The 18,480-nt window shown below is 49.8% G+C and overlaps 1 long non-coding RNA gene across 2 annotated transcripts; it reads left to right on the forward strand.

The window, feature by feature from the left end:
* The first annotated feature begins 17,661 nt into the window (after positions 1-17,661).
* On the forward strand, positions 17,662-18,190 carry LOC138852517 (uncharacterized). Of its 2 annotated transcripts, none has more exons than XR_011391843.1 (2): positions 17,662-17,893; positions 17,978-18,190. It is a non-coding gene; the product is annotated as an uncharacterized lncRNA (long non-coding RNA). The 2 variants fall into 2 exon arrangements; XR_011391844.1 differs by having other exon boundaries at positions 17,662-17,870.
* Positions 18,191-18,480: the final 290 nt, after the last annotated feature.

Below are 18,480 nucleotides of genomic sequence, written 5' to 3' on the forward strand. Positions count from 1 at the left end.
TACCATCACTACACTGCCTTACACCACTACCATCACTACACTGCCTTACAATACTACCATCACTACACTGCCTTACACCACTACCATCACTACACTGCCTTACAATACTACCATCACTACACTGCCTTACACCACTACCATCACTACACTGCCTTACACCACTACCATCACTACACTGCCTTACACCACTACCATCACTACACTGCCTTACAATACTACCATCACTACACTGCCTTACACCACTACCATCACTACACTGCCTTACAATACTACCATCACTACACTGCCTTACACCACTACCATCACTACACTGCCTTACACCACTACCATCACTACACTGCCTTACAATACTACCATCACTACACTGCCTTACACCACTACCATCACTACACTGCCTTACAATACTACCATCACTACACTGCCTTACATCACTACCATCACTACACTGCCTTACAATACTACCATCACTACACTGCCTTACACCACTACCATCACTACACTGCCTTACACCACTACCATCACTACACTGCCTTACACCACTACCATCACTACACTGCCTTACACCACTACCATCACTACACTGCCTTACACCACTACTCTCACTACACTGCCTTACACCACTACCATCACTACACTGCCTTACACCACTACCATCACTACACTGCCTTACAATACTACCATCACTACACTGCCTTACACCACTACCATCACTACACTGCCTTACAATACTACCATCACTACACTGCCTTACACCACTACCATCACTACACTGCCTTACACCACTACCATCACTACACTGCCTTACAATACTACCATCACTACACTGCCTTACACCACTACCATCACTACACTGCCTTACAATACTACCATCACTACACTGCCTTACACCACTACCATCACTACACTGCCTTACAATACTACCATCACTACACTGCCTTACACCACTACCATCACTACACTGCCTTACACCACTACCATCACTACACTGCCTTACACCACTACCATCACTACACTGCCTTACAATACTACCATCACTACACTGCCTTACACCACTACCATCACTACACTGCCTTACAATACTACCATCACTACACTGCTTTACACCACTACCATCACTACACTGCCTTACAATACTACCATCACTACACTGCCTTACAATACTACCATCACTACACTGCCTTACACCACTACCATCACTACACTGCCTTACACCACTACCATCACTGCACTGCCTTACAACACTACCATCACTACACTGCCTTACACCACTACCATCACTACACTGCCTTACACCACTACCATCACTACACTGCCTTACAACACTACCATCACTACACTGCCTTACAACACTACCATCACTACACTGCCTTACAACACTACCATCACTACACTGCCTTACACCACTACCATCACTACACTGCCTTACACCACTACCATCACTACATTGCCTTACACCACTACCATGACTACACTGCCTTACACCACTACCATCACTACACTGCCTTACACCACTACCATCACTACATTGCCTTACACCACTACCATCACTACACTGCCTTACATCACCATCACTACACTGCCTTACACCACTACCATCACTACACTGCCTTACACCACTTCCATCACTACACTGCTTTACACCACTACCATCACTACACTGCCTTACACCACTACCATCACTACACTGCCTTACACCACTACCATCACTACACTACCTCACACCACCACCACCTCTCTCACTACACTAAGTCGCATCACCATCACTACACTATCTCTCACCATCAGTACTTTACGCCACCACCATCACTACTGTTATTACTGTTCTTGCTGTTGAACAGCGGTTTAGTGCCGAAAGGGTAGCATAGGTTGCAAAGATTCAGCCATAGACTAGTTTGACTTTAATTGGAGAGGAGTGAATATACAACTGGCAAAGTGAGGGAATGGCCGATAGCCAGTCCATGAAGGATAGGTTGTTGAACCCACGTGTGTAGGCTGTGAAGTGAGGGTGGGTAGACTCCTTGCCTCAGTGACCTGGGCTGGCATAGAGAGGGCAGCACCCTAGTGCTGCGGAGTTAAGTTGTTGTCCCTTATTACTTTGATAGTATGGTTCTCACTACATGTTCTAGTGTAGGGTAGCTTTTACATAAAGGCCTTATAAGTCTACGCCTTATAAGTCATGATTGATCATCCCCAGTGTCTCCGAAATCCTTTCTCCAGCCCTCTTCACAGGTTATTTAAACTACTATTACAAAAACAGGGATGTATTCTAGATAGATATATACAGAATATACAATTTTTGCACTCTCATATTCGAAACATAAGCCTGCACACCCCTTAGCTGCTCTCCAAGGACAGCCCACAGGGTGCACCTCAACAATTAGCCCTTCTTCCTCTTGATTAACCCGTGTTTTGACACACTTTAGTCACCCTGGGTATGATGGCTACAATTTAAGGTATAAAACTCACCTCTGGGGCACACTTAATGCCCCCATAAAAATACAAAAAGAAGGACCCAGAGGTCCTACCAGCTTGAAGCCACCAAGGAGAGTGAGAGAGAGGGAGGGGCCTAGCTAAGCTTCTCCAACACCCACCAAAACAAACAGAAGACTGGTGCCAAGCACAATTCTCTAGTTACCACAATAATATTTCCTATTTCCACACCTTTACTTTTACAGAAAAAAATACAACTTTATAAACTACTTACTCAGTATAACCTATTATACTGAGAAAAACAGGCTTGACCCAGCTGCCTCTCAGCCCCTAAGAGTGATCTGCCCTTAGGGCCATTTAGTTCTGTGTCCTCATCAACTCAATATAATAAGGTATTCCAGAGCAGCTGTTACTTACATCAATATGTGTTAGGAATATGAATCTAGTAGGCAGTGTAAGCTGTCTACACTACACTGGGATTGTCCTCATCGCTCTCGGGCTTTGTGGACGTGCTGTGCAAAAGCTCCTGCTTTCTCTGTTGTGCAACTTCCTATTTTCTCCAAGATGGCAGCCAGTGGCCGCAGGAGGAGTAACACTGTGTGTGCTGACTTAGTCAAAGGGGCAATTTACCCTACAAATGCTTCTGTTTTGCTGCCGACGATCATCAGCGATACTTTCTGTATTGCCAATGATGAGTTATATGGGATTGCTCTAAATGGTTCTACAAGGATTTTTGTCAAATTCTGCACAGTGGAAGCTTACGAACGGACGGTAACGAACTACCAGGAGAGATGTATCACCATTTCATCTGGGCTGGAGGTACGCCTGCAGGATGCCTCCAAATACTACACCTGGGTGAGGATTCGGAATGTTCCTTTTGAAGCAGATGAAGTGGATATTCAAGAGACTTTTCAAAGCTATGGTGAGGTACATGCTGTGACTTTGAAATGATGGAAGGATGGAATCTATGCGGGGCTTCCTGCAGGATCTTACAATATCAAGATGACTTTGAGAAGATCTATCCCCTCGTATGTTGTCCTGGAGGATTTTAGGACACAGGTGTTCGTGACCTATGTGGGACAACATAAAACATGTCGACTGTGTGGTGCTTTTGATCACATGGTAGCCGGGTGTGGTAAGGCTGCAGCTCCACGGTCAAAGGAAATGCCAGTAGCCACAGAGTCGCTGGTGGCTCCTTCGTCTGCTGCGGTGGTTGCAGCAGGCAAAGGAAATTTGGCGGACGAAGTGGACTGTGGAGGAGCATTGTGTGACGCTACCAGAAGCTTTGGTAGCTCCCCCACAGGAAGAACCTGAAGTGGAGCAGCAGCCTGTGGGAGTGGGGGAGGCTGGTGACCTACAGGAATTATCTGAACCTCTGCAGGAGATGACTAAGTCCTTCCTAGACATGCCAGCAGAGGAGAACCCTGCTCTAGATGGGGGACTTCTGATGGTTGACGACCTGACTGGACAGGCCACGGGGTCGACGGGGTCAGGATCTGGCATGCTGCAGTTATTGCAGGTGGACGCTGAGGTGCACAGGGAGAGTGGAAATAATGACATGGAGATTGAGGGGGCTTCTAGGACGAGAGTTGGAGACCTGTCGGATGACAAGGTCATTACTCCAGCTCAGCGACCTGGCAAGAAGACGTGGGTGGGAGTAGCTAAGAAAGAGCAGAGTAGTGCACAGGGGAGGGAGGGAATCAAGGAGGACAAGAGTGTATGGGAGAAGTCAGGAGTAATAAAAAGTGTTGTAGACAGGACACAGAGACATAGAGGAAAGCCACCTTTTTTGCATCTTTAAGAGCTGAAGTTAAACGTGTATGGTTCGAGAATGTTTTGAGGCGTTTTGATGTTGACGTGTGCTTTGTACAGGAACACAATTTTAGGTGTGGCAGAGAGTTGAGGTTGAAAGGGTTTAGGATGTATGCTGGTAGTTCAGGGAAAGTAAAGGGTGGGGTGGCAGTGGCAGTGAGGGAATCCAGCCCATTTCAAGTGCTCGCATGGGAAGAGGGGGGGGGAGGGTAGTGAGGGTAGAGGGGCTCTGGGGGGAGATTAGAGTGTTTTTTCTGGGGATATATATGCTGGCAGAGAGCAACAGATGGATAAAGGTGAATTTTATATAGGATGTTCTGCTTTTCCACTTGCGGGGTTTACCCATGGTTTCCATAGTAGGTGGGGACTGGAATTGTGTAATTAGAAATAAGGATGTGGAGCCGAGGGGTGCAGGGTGTGTGCTTGGGGTGTTGAGGGATTTGTTGAGGGACACAGGGGTTTATGATGTAGTCAAGGGTGATGGGTGGAAAGTGGAGCACACGTTTATGTGGAGGGGTTATGCTGCCAGATTAGATCGCATATACATAACTCGTGAGATTACAGTAGAACATGTGCTGACGGTTGACGTAGGTTTTTTGGACCATCGTGTAGTGTTGGCAGAGGTGGCATGGGATGGTATGGTTCGCCGGTATGCAGGTTATTGGAAAATGAATGTGAGGTTACTTCAGGGGGAGGGGGAGGGGTTTACATTCAGGGACTGGCGGAGACAATTCTGTGAGGCACGCAACATCGAGGAGGATGTTTTGGGATGGTGAGAGATGCAAGCTAAATGGCGGATTAAGGATTATTACCAGCATAGAGGACGGGATGAGGTGCAATGCAGGTTTGGATTACAGAAATACCTGGAGGGGCAGCTCAATGATTGCTATGAAGGGGGTGGGGGTGGTAGGCATGGGGAAATTGAGGTTTTAAGGGGAAGATTGAAGGATATACAGAATTCTTGTTTTGATGCGTTACGTGTGAGGGAAGGATTAAAAGAGGTACTATGGGGTGATAAACCGTCAGGATGTGTTTTGCGGAGGTTCAGGGAAAGACAGCAGATGACCACGATTATGGGATTAGAGGTGTGTAAAGGGGTGGGGGCTATAGGGTGGGGCAGGTACTAAGAACCGCTGATGGAATGAGTAACTATGCTGATCATTGGTTCAAGGAGAATTTTAAGCAGGGGGAGGGTGGAGGGAGGGAGGGAGGGAGAGATTATAGGGGAGGGAATTCGGGGAATTTAGGGGAAGAAGACAGGGAGGAGCTTGAGGGTAGGATCAGTGAGGAGGAGGTGGGGGAGGCGGTAATGAGCTTGAGTAGGGGAAAAGTGCCAGGGATGGATGGGATTCCTGACGATTTCTATATTGCATATTGGGATTGTATGAAGGAATGTCTGGTCTCATTGCTTAACTGTATGAAGGAAGGGGGAGTGTTGGGGGAAACGCAGGGCACGAGGGTAGTTGTTTTGGTTTATAAAGGAGGGGGTGAGGACCCTGGGTGCCTATAGGGTGATATCCCTCATGGGCGCTGATTATAAGATATTTGCAAAGGTTTTGGGCAATCGCATGAAGAAGGTGATTGACCTTGTTCTACATAAAGGACAGTATGGGATTCCAGGTCAAAGTATGCGTGAGGGGCATGGAAGAATTAGGGATTTCGTGGAGGGCAGACAAGGGGGGGGGATCTTAGGGATCGATTGGAGGCATGCTTATGACTGTGTTGATAGACGTATGTTGTGGTGTATTTTACAAAAAACAGGGTTTTGGGGATGAGATTGTGCAATGGGTGACTACTTTGTATACACCTGCGAAAGTCAGGGTACAAGTTAATGGGAAGTTAGGGCTGCCAGTACAGATGGGGAAGGGTTTGAGACAGGGTTGTCCCTTGTCACAAATCCTCTTTGCATGCATGCAGGACCCATTTTATAGGCTTATAGAGGAAGGAGTGTGGGAACAGGGAGGGAAGGGTTCTGGCACATGTGGGATTGTGGGGTACGTGGATGACACCACAATTTTGGTGGGAGGGGAAATAGGACTGGGGAATGTGGGATGTATAATAGAGATTTTTGGTGGGGCAACTGGGATGAGGGTTAATGGAGCAAAGTCTAAGTTAATGGAAGTAGGTATGTGGGTGGGGGGGTTTGGGGAATTGTATGGATGGAACATTGTGGATAGACTTAAGATATGCGGGGTGGTGTACATGGCAGAGGCTGGGGAGGCGCAAAGGGTAAATTCAAGGGATGTTGTGAGTAGAGCGATGGGTAGGATGCGAGGGTGGAGGGCCGATGTAACGTTGCAGCAGAGGGTGATGGTGGTAAACACACTTGTGTATAGTAAAGTGTGAGGAGTGGCAGAAGTATATCCCCGGAGGGCGTGTGATATTCAGGAACTGGAGAGGGGGGTTTTGAGGCATGTGTGGGGTTATGGGAGGCCGTGGCTTCGGAAGGTGGTGATGACGGACGTGCGACTGGGTGGGCTGGGTCTCATACCTTTGGACACACGTGTTAAGGCAGTATATGTGAAGCAGAGGTACCTAAGGGCAGGAGGGGAGAGGGGTATAAGGGTGGGAGAGGTCATGGAGGATGTGAGGAAATGGTGGAAGGGGAAGAGTTATTGATGTGTGAAGATATGATGCATAATTTATTGACAATCCAGGATGCAAGGAAGGTAAAGGTTAGTAGGCTTGGGAGGACAGGTGGGCAGGGAGAGGTGATACAGGGACTAGATACATACCCGATGTATGATTAGAGGGGCATTTGGGAAGACTTTCGAAAGATTAGATTAGAAGGTTCGTGAATTGGTATATAGGTTTTTTCTGGGAATTCTAGCTTCAAGGTCTGTGCTATACAGAATGGGTTATGTAGGTGTGGGAATTGTCAGCATTGTGGGGAGGAGGAGACAACTTTTCATGCTGTGTATTTTTGTGAAAACTTGGGGGTTGTAAAGACATGGTTAGGGAGGATCCTAGGTATAGTGGCGGGGGGGGGGGAGTAACATCTCGACCTTGAGGGTGTTGCACTTTGATGTGGGTGGGGTTTCCAAGGACATTCGGTGGGCTGTGATGTACATGGTGGCAGATTTTTTGTATGTTTCTTGGGGTATGCGGGAGGTGAGGGGTGATTGTAGGGTGAGGACACTTGCAGCGAGTGTGTATCGTACGCTTCGCAGGAATAGGCTACTATATGGGAAGGTGTGGGTAAATAGTTTTCCAGTGGGTTATCGTAATCTGACGGTAGGTGTTATGTTAGGGTTGGGTGCAGGGTAGAGCTGGAATGGGTGTATTCCCTGAGTCTGTCACTTTTGTTCTGTTTTGAGTTTAGTGGAGGATGGAATGTGAATAAAAGTGTTTGGTAGTAGAGTATATGAGTGTGCTGTCGTTAGGCATGAGGGGAGGGGCGTAGGGGGGGGTGACCTGGTGACCTGTGATTAAGAGACATGGGTTTATGACTTTAGACTTCAGGTATGAGCTTGAGCATGTAAGGGAACGCAAGTTTGTGTTTTTAATATAGACAGTATGGGGTCAGGGGATGGCACACCACCACCATCACTACACTGCCTCACTCCACCACCATCACTGCACTGCCTCACTCCACCTCCATTGCCACACTACCTCACACCAACATCACTGCCTCACACCACCACCATCACTACACTGCCTCACACCACCACCATCACTACACTACCTCACACCACCACCATCACTACACTACCTCACACCACCACCATCACTGCACTGCCTCACTCCACCTCCATTGCCACACTACCTCACACCAACATCACTGCCTCACACCACCACCATCACTACACTACCTCACACCACCACCATCACTACACTACCTCACACCACCACCATCACTGCACTGCCTCACTCCACCTCCATTGCCACACTACCTCACACCAACATCACTGCCTCACACCACCACCATCACAACACTACCTCACACACACAGCACCATCACTACACTACATCACGCCATCACTTCACTACCTCACACCACCACCATCACTTCACTACCTCACACCACCACCATCACTTCACTACCTCACACACACAGCACCATCACTAAACTACATCACACCATCACTTCACTACCTCACACCACCACCATCACTTCACTACCTCACACCACCATCACTTCACTACCTCACACCACCACCACCATCACTTCACTACCTCACACCACCACCATCACTTCACTACCTCACACCACCACCATCATCACACTACCTCACGCCATCACTACACTGATTCACACCACAATCACAACTCTACCTCACACCACCACCATCACTACACTACCTCTCACCACCATCACTACACTGCCTAGCACCACCATCACTACACTACCTCACACCACCACCATCAAGACACTGCCTCACACCACCACCATCACTACACTACCTCTCACCACCATCACTACACTACCTCTCACCACCATCACTACACTACCTCTCACCACCATCAGTACACTACCTCACACTACTATGACTACACTGTCTCACCACCATCACTTCTCTACCTCACACCACCATCACTTCTCTACCCCACACCACCATCACTTCTCTACCCCACACCACCATCACTTCTCTACCCCACACCACCATCACTTATCTACCCCACACCACCATCACTTCTCTACCCCACACCATCACTTCTCTACCCCACACCATCACTTCTCTACCCAACACCACCATCACTTATCTACCCCACACCACCATCACTTCAATACCTCACACCACCATCACTTCTCTACCCCACACCATCACTTCTCTACCCCACACCACCATCACTTCTCTACCCCACACCATCACTTCTCTACCCCACACCACCATCACTTCTCTACCCCACACCACCATCACTTCTCTACTCCACACCACCATCACTTCTCTACCCCACACCACCATCACTTCTCTACCCCACACCATCACTTCTCTACCCCACACCACCATCACTTCTCTACCCCACACCACCATCACTTCTCTACCCCACACCACCATCACTTCTCTACCCCACACCATCATCACTTCTCTACCCCACACCACCATCACTTCTCTACCCCACACCACCATAACTTCACTACCCCACACCACCATCACTTCTCTACCCCACACCACCATCACTTCTCTACCCCACACCACCATCACTTCTCTACCCCACACCACCACTTTTCTACCCCACACCACCATAACTTCTCTACCCCACACCACCATCACTTCTCTACCCCACACCACCACTTCTCTACCCCACACCACCATAACTTCTCTACCCCACACCACCATCACTTCTCTACCCCACACCACCACTTTTCTACCCCACACCACCATAACTTCTCTACCCCACACCACCATCACTTCTCTACCCCACACCACCATCACTTCTCTACCCCACACCACCATCACTTCTCTACCCCACACCATCATCACTTCTCTACCCCACACCACCATCACTTCTCTACCCCACACCACCATCACTTCAGTACCTCACACCACCATCACTTCAGTACCTCACACCACCACCATTACTACACTTTCTCACACTACCGCCATCGCTACGCTACCTTACACCACCATCATCACTACAGTACCTCACACCATCACCAACACTACACTACCTCACACCATCACCATTACCATCGCTACACTACCTCACACCATCTCTACACTGCCTCACACCACCATCACTACACTATCTCACACCACCATCACTACACTATCTCACACCACAATCACTTCACTACCTCACACCACCACCATTATTACACCGCCTCACACCACCAACTTCACTACACTACCTCTCACCACCATCACTACACTGCTTCACACCTCCACTACTACACTACCTAACACCAGTATCACTACACTGCCTCACAACGTCTCCATCACTACACTGCCTCACCTCACCACCTTCACTACACTTCCTCACACCATCATTACAGTGCGTCACACTAACATCACTACACTACCTCACACCATCACTACACTGTGTCACACCACCACTACACTACCTCACACCTCCATCACTACACTCCTTACACTACCACCATCACTACACTATCTCACACCATTTCTACACTGCCTCACACTACCACCATCACTACAGTACCTCACACCACCACTATCATTACTCTCCCTCAGGTCACCACTATCACTGCACTGCCTCACACTTCCGTCATTTTACTGCCTCACACCATCACTACACTGCCTTACACCTTCCTCACTACGCTGCCTCACACCACCACCATCACTACACTGCCTCACACCACCATCACTACACTGCCTCACACCTCCATCACTACACTACCTCATACCACCATCACTACACTGCCTCACCTCCCTCACTACACTACCTCGCACCAACATCACTACACTACCTCACACTACCATCACTACACTACCACACAGCATCACCATCACTACCTCACACCTCCAGCATAAAAAAAACAATACCCCGGCCGGGATTGAACCCGCCTCACTGCCTGACACCTCCCTCACTACACGACCCCACACCACCACCATCACTGCACTGCCTCACTCCACGATCACTACATTTATTCACACCACCTCCATCACTACACTGCCTCACACCATCACTACACTGCCTCACACCATCACTACACTACCTCACACCATCACTACACTACCTCACACCATCACTACACTACCTCACACAACCACCATCACTGCACTGCCTCACTCCACCACCATCACTACACTTCCTCACACCATCACTACACTGCCTCACACCATCACTACACTACCTCACACCATCACTACACTACCTCACACAACCACCATCACTGCACTGCCTCACTCCACCACCATCACTACACTACCTCACACCACCATCACTGCACTGCCTCACTCCACCACCATCACTGCACTATCTCACACCACCATCACTGCACTGCCTCACTCCACCACCATCACTACACTACCTCACACCACCATCATTGCACTGCCTCACTCCACCATCATCACTACACTACCTCACACCACCATCACTTCACTGCCTCACTCCACCATCATCACTACACTACCTCACACCACCATCACTGCACTGCCTCACTCCACAACCATCACTACACTACCTCACACCACCATCACTGCACTGCCTCACTCCACCACCATCACTACACTACCTCACACCACCATCACTGCACTGCCTCACTCCACCATCATCACTACACTACCTCACACCACCATCACTTCACTGCCTCACTCCACCACCATCACTACACTACCTCATACCACCATCACTGCACTGCCTCACTCCACAACCATCACTACACTACCTCACACCACGATCACTGCACTGCCTCACTCCACCACCATCACTACACTACCTCACACCACCATCATTGCACTGCCTCACTCCACAACCATCACTACACTACCTCACACCACCATCACTGCACTGCCTCACTCCACCACCATCACTACACTACCTCACACCACCATCACTTCACTGCCTCACTCCACCACCATCACTGCACTACCTCACACCACCATCACTGCACTGCCTCACTCCACAACCATCACTACACTACCTCACACCACCATCACTGCACTGCCTCACTCCATCACCATCACTACACTACCTCACACCACCATCACTGCACTGCCTCACTCCACAACCATCACTACACTACCTCACACCACCATCACTGCACTGCCTCACTCCACAACCATCACTACACTACCTCACACCACCATCACTGCACTGCCTCACTCCACCATCATCACTACACTACCTCACACCACCATCACTGCACTACCTCACTCCACAACCATCACTACACTACCTCACACCACCATCACTGCACTGCCTCACTCCACAACCATCACTACACTACCTCACACCACCATCACTGCACTGCCTCACTCCACCATCATCACTACACTACCTCACACCACCATCACTTCACTGCCTCACTCCACCACCATCACTACACTACCTCACACCACCATCACTTCACTGCCTCACTCCACCACCATCACTACACTACCTCACACCAGCATCACTTCACTGCCTCACTCCACCACCATCACTACACTACCTCACACCACCATCACTGCACTGCCTCACTCCACCACCATCACTACACTACCTCACACCACCATCACTTCACTGCCTCACTCCACCACCATCACTGCACTACCTCACACCACCATCACTGCACTGCCTCACTCCACAACCATCACTACACTACCTCACACCACCATCACTGCACTGCCTCACTCCATCACCATCACTACACTACCTCACACCACCATCACTGCACTGCCTCACTCCACAACCATCACTACACTACCTCACACCACCATCACTGCACTGCCTCACTCCACAACCATCACTACACTACCTCACACCACCATCACTGCACTGCCTCACTCCACCATCATCACTACACTACCTCACACCACCATCACTGCACTACCTCACTCCACAACCATCACTACACTACCTCACACCACCATCACTGCACTGCCTCACTCCACAACCATCACTACACTACCTCACACCACCATCACTGCACTGCCTCACTCCACCATCATCACTACACTACCTCACACCACCATCACTTCACTGCCTCACTCCACCACCATCACTACACTACCTCACACCACCATCACTTCACTGCCTCACTCCACCACCATCACTACACTACCTCACACCAGCATCACTTCACTGCCTCACTCCACCACCATCACTACACTACCTCACACCAGCATCACTTCACTGCCTCACTCCACCACCATCACTACACTACCTCACACCACCATCACTTCACTGCCTCACTCCACCACCATCACTACACTACCTCACACCAGCATCACTTCACTGCCTCACTCCACCATCACTACACTACCTCACACAACCACCATCACTGCACTGCCTCACTCCACCACTATCACTACACTACCTCACACCACCATCACTACACTACCTCACACCACCATCACTACACTACCTCACACCACCATCACTACACTACCTCACACCACCATCACTACACTACCTCACACCACCATCACTACACTACCTCACACCACCATCACTACAGTACCTCACTCCACCATCACTACACTACCTCACACAACCACCATCACTACACTACCTCACACCACCATCATTGCACTGCCTCACTCCACCACCATCACTACACTACCTCACACCACCATCACTACACTACCTCACACCACCATCACTACACTGCTTCACACCTCCACTACTACACTACCTCACAATACCACCATAACTACACTACCTCACAACATCACCGTCACTACCTCACACCAGCATCACTTCACTGCCTCACTCCACCATCACTACACTACCTCACACCACCATCACTGCACTGCCTCACTCCACCACCATCACTACACTACCTCACACCACCATCATTGCACTGCCTCACTCCACCACCATCACTACACTACCTCACACCACTATCACTACACTACCTCACACCACCATCACTACACTACCTCACACCATCACTACACTGCTTCACACCTCCACTACTACACTACCTCACAATACCATTATAACTACACTACCTCACAACATCACCGTCACTACCTCACACCAGCATCACTTCACTGCCTCACTCCACCATCACTACACTACCTCACACCACCATCACTGCACTGCCTCACTCCACCACCATCACTACACTACCTCACACCACCATCACTGCACTGCCTCACTCCACCACCATCACTACACTACCTCACACCAGCATCACTTCACTGCCTCACTCCACCACCATCACTACACTACCTCACACCACCATCACTGCACTGCCTCACTCCACAACCATCACTACACTCCCTCACACCACCATCACTGCACTGCCTCACTCCACCACCATCACTACACTACCTCACACCACCATCATTGCACTGCCTCACTCCACCACCATCACTACACTACCTCACACCACCATCATTGCACTGCCTCACTCCACCACTATCACTACACTACCTCACACCACCATCACTACACTACCTCACACCACCATCACTACACTGCTTCACACCTCCACTACTACACTACCTCACAATACCACCATAACTACACTACCTCACAACATCACCGTCACTACCTCACACCAGCATCACTTCACTGCCTCACTCCACCATCACTACACTACCTCACACAACCACCATCACTGCACTGCCTCACTCCACCACTATCACTACACTACCTCACACCACCATCACTACACTACCTCTCACCACCATCACTACACTACCTCTCACCACCATCACTACACTACCTCTCACCACCATCACTACACTACCTCTCACCACCATCACTACACTACCTCTCACCACCATCACTACACTACCTCTCACCACCATCACTACACTACCTCTCACCACCATCACTACACTACCTCTCACCACCATCACTACACTACCTCTCACCACCATCACTACACTACCTCACACTACTATGACTACACTGTCTCACACCATCAATACACTGCATCACACCATCACTACACTACCTCACACCACCATCGCTACACTGCATTACACCTTCGTCACTACACTGCCTCACACCACCACCATCACTACACTACCTCACACAACCATCAATACACTACCTCACACCATAACCATCACTACACTACCTCACACCATAACCATCACTACACTGTCTCACACCACCACCATCGCTACACTACCTCACACACCATCACTGCACTACCTCACACCACCACTGTCAATACACTGCCTCACACCACCATCACTACACTGCCTCACACCACCATCACTACACTGCCTCAAACCACTATCACTACACTGCCTCACACCACTACTGTGACTTCACTTCCTCACACCTCACTACACTGTCTCACAACACTACCAATACACTGCCTCACACCACTATCACTACACTACCTCACACTACCACCATCACCTCTCTACCCCACACCACCACTATCACTACACTACCTCACACCACCATCACTACACTACCTCACACCACCATCACTACACTACCTCACACCATCACCATCACTACAGCTCACACCACCATCATAACTACACTGCCTCTAGTCACCGCCATCGCTACAATACCTCACACACCATCACTACACTGCCTCAAACCACTATCATTACACTGCCTCACACCACTACTGTCACATCACTGCTTCACACCTTAACTACACTGATTCACACCACTATCAGTACACTGCCTCACACCACTATCACTACACTACCTCACACCACTACTGTCACATCACTGCCTCACCCCTTAACTACACTGATTCACACCACTATCAATACACTGCCTCACACCACCATCACTTCTTTACCCCACACCACCATCACTTCTCTACCTCACACCACCATCACTTCTCTACCCCACACCACCATCACTTCTCTACCCCACACCACCATCACTTCTCTACCCCACACCACCATCACTTATCTACCCCACACCACCATCACTTATCTACCCCACACCACCATCACTTCTCTACCCCACACCATCACTTCTCTATCCCACACCACCATCACTTCTCTACCTCACACCACCATCACTTCTCTACCCCACACCACCATCACTTCTCTACCCCACACCACCATTACTTCTCTACCCCACACCACCATCACTTATCTACCCCACACCACCATCACTTCAGTACCTCACACCACCACTTCTCTACCCCACACCACCATCACTTTTCTACCCCAAACCACCATCACTTCTCTACCCCACACCACCATCACTTCTCTACCCCACACCACCATCACTTCTGTACCCCACACCACCATCACTTCTCTACCGCACACCACCATCACTTCTATACCCCACACCACCATCACTTCTCTACCCCACACCACCATCACTTCTCTACCCCACACCACCATCACTTCTCTACCCCACACCACCATAACTTCTCTACCCCACACCACCATCACTTCTCTACCCTACACCACCATTATAACGGGGTTTATTTGGTAGACTGTAGAGCGGGTTGTGAAATGATATAATTCTTCGGAGGCTTCTTAGTTTATTGTTAAGTCGTAGTGGGTTACACAGGCTTGTGTGTTTGTGCCCATGGCCCGGGCAGGGCCATGCCCACAAGAGAGAGCTGGGAGTACTTGTGAGTTGATGCCAGGCCGCTGTGAGAGTGAGAGCGAGGCAAGTCTGGGCATACTGAAGTGGCAAGGCCTATAGGTGGCAGCACTTGAGTGGCGCGAAATATGAACTAAGCTGGCAGACAGCATGGGCTGTCTGTGCAGACAGTACAGGCTGTCTACATACGCTCGGCCACCTATCGCGCGTCGTCCCGACGCGACAATACTGGTAGTAAAAGAAACTCGGTCTCTCTCTCGTAGGAACAGGGCACAGAACACAAAATAAAAACATATATATACATATGGACATGGAAAAAAAACTTCCTACAGGGAGGGAAGAAAAAACATGTGGGGTGTGCTAAACATCGTGGTCATAGGCAATGAGCATCGAAGTGCATCACTGCACGCCTTCCTGCGTCTGGACAGATACTGCAACACGGGAGACATCGCTGCGGCTGAGCTGTGACGTAACAGGGTACGGTCTCCTCTGGAACGGTGAAGCAGACATCGTAGGAGTCGCTGCAGGTTTTCACTCAACCTGGGGCACGACATGCTGGTGCCCTCGAGTGAGGCGTCGACAAAACTCGGCAACTGGGCAGGACTTCTGGCAAGCGACTCAGGACACTCCTCGACTGGTACTGTCGCTGGGCTGTCACTGCCGGCGAGCGTGGAGCGAGTTGTGGAGCGAGTCGTGGCAGAGACGACTGGGCGAAACATCTGGGAGTCGTAACATCATACACCAGACTGCAGTGAGAGAGCTAGCAGTCAAAGTGACATCTTCTTTGTGCAGGCTGCTCACTGAAGCTTGTGACACGAGGCTGACACAGCGCCTGCCGACAGGCCTGGCTGCGGCTTGACGAGTATCATCTCTCGACAGTTGGAGTTATAGCAGAGGTTAGTCTAAGCGTCCCCAGACTTGTTTCTCTACATATAACTGCACTCTGAAGGTCTGGAGGTGAAGTGAAACAAATCTCGATGGGAATCGTAGCAGGTACGATTCTACAGAACATCACGAGCGACGAGCATAAAAGCTTTCTGTACAAGGGGGCTCATACGCTCAGGGCTGAGAAATCAGCTGTCAAACACACTGGTCACGGGTGACTTAGTGGTACAACTCAAGGGTCTGACCACAGACCTCACTGGACACACGGAAAACTTACAAACACACCGCTGTACATACGGTACAACATGGCTTAAACTAGCAAAAGATGCTTTTCTGTGCACAAAACTGACACTAAGACATATTAAAATGTGAGAACACTGACTGAGAGGAATTAATTAACACACGACATATATTTTCTCTCAATCTTCTCGACAATACTGAAATAATTACTAGAACACTCGATGTGACATCATGTGATGTCAGGCGTGATGTCGCAAGGTGACGTCAGCAGCAGTGACGTCAACAGACATCTCGAGGTGACGTCAGGCAGACATCGTGAGGTGACGTCAGCAGACATCGTGACGTCAGCAGACATCGTGTGACGTCAGCATCTCGAGGTGACGTCAGGCAGACATCGTGAGGTGACGTCAGCAGACATCGTGAGGTGACGTCAGCAGACATCTCGAGGTGCAGACATCGTGAGGTGACGTCAGCAGACATCTCGAGGTACGTCAGCAGACATCGTGAGGTGACGTCAGCAGACATCGTGACGTCATGAAGTCGGGCAGCATCGTGGGTGGCGTCGATGTGATGCGGGCAGCAGACCACAGCATGAGGCCTGGGACATCTGGTAACTCACGTGGCTTTGTAGGTCTACATGATCGCCCACACCCACGTGACGTCGTAATCCACGTAGCTTCGAGTGGCCTCGGGCACTCGGATACACAGCACTGGCAATGAATTCACACGAAAAGCAGCAGAAAACACAGCAGAGGGAGAGATGGCGTGGTGGTGTATGGTAGTGTGGTGGCGAGGAGCGTGGGTGAGTGTACGGCGAGGGAGGATCTGGCAACTTCCTCCTCTCAAACCCAAAACACGGCGAAACGCACACTGGACGCAGAAATCACCACAAAACTCACCTCTGGCTCGCTGAAACAGCTGTGCTGAGCTGAACAACAACAGCAACATACAAGTGACGCTGAACACGTGACTTGAGAAACAGCGTGGGGTCACTGGGACGCCACTTACAAT

This window comes from Cherax quadricarinatus, chromosome 10, assembly GCF_038502225.1.
Source record: "Cherax quadricarinatus isolate ZL_2023a chromosome 10, ASM3850222v1, whole genome shotgun sequence".
In the NCBI taxonomy this organism is placed as follows: Eukaryota; Metazoa; Arthropoda; class Malacostraca; order Decapoda; family Parastacidae; genus Cherax; species Cherax quadricarinatus.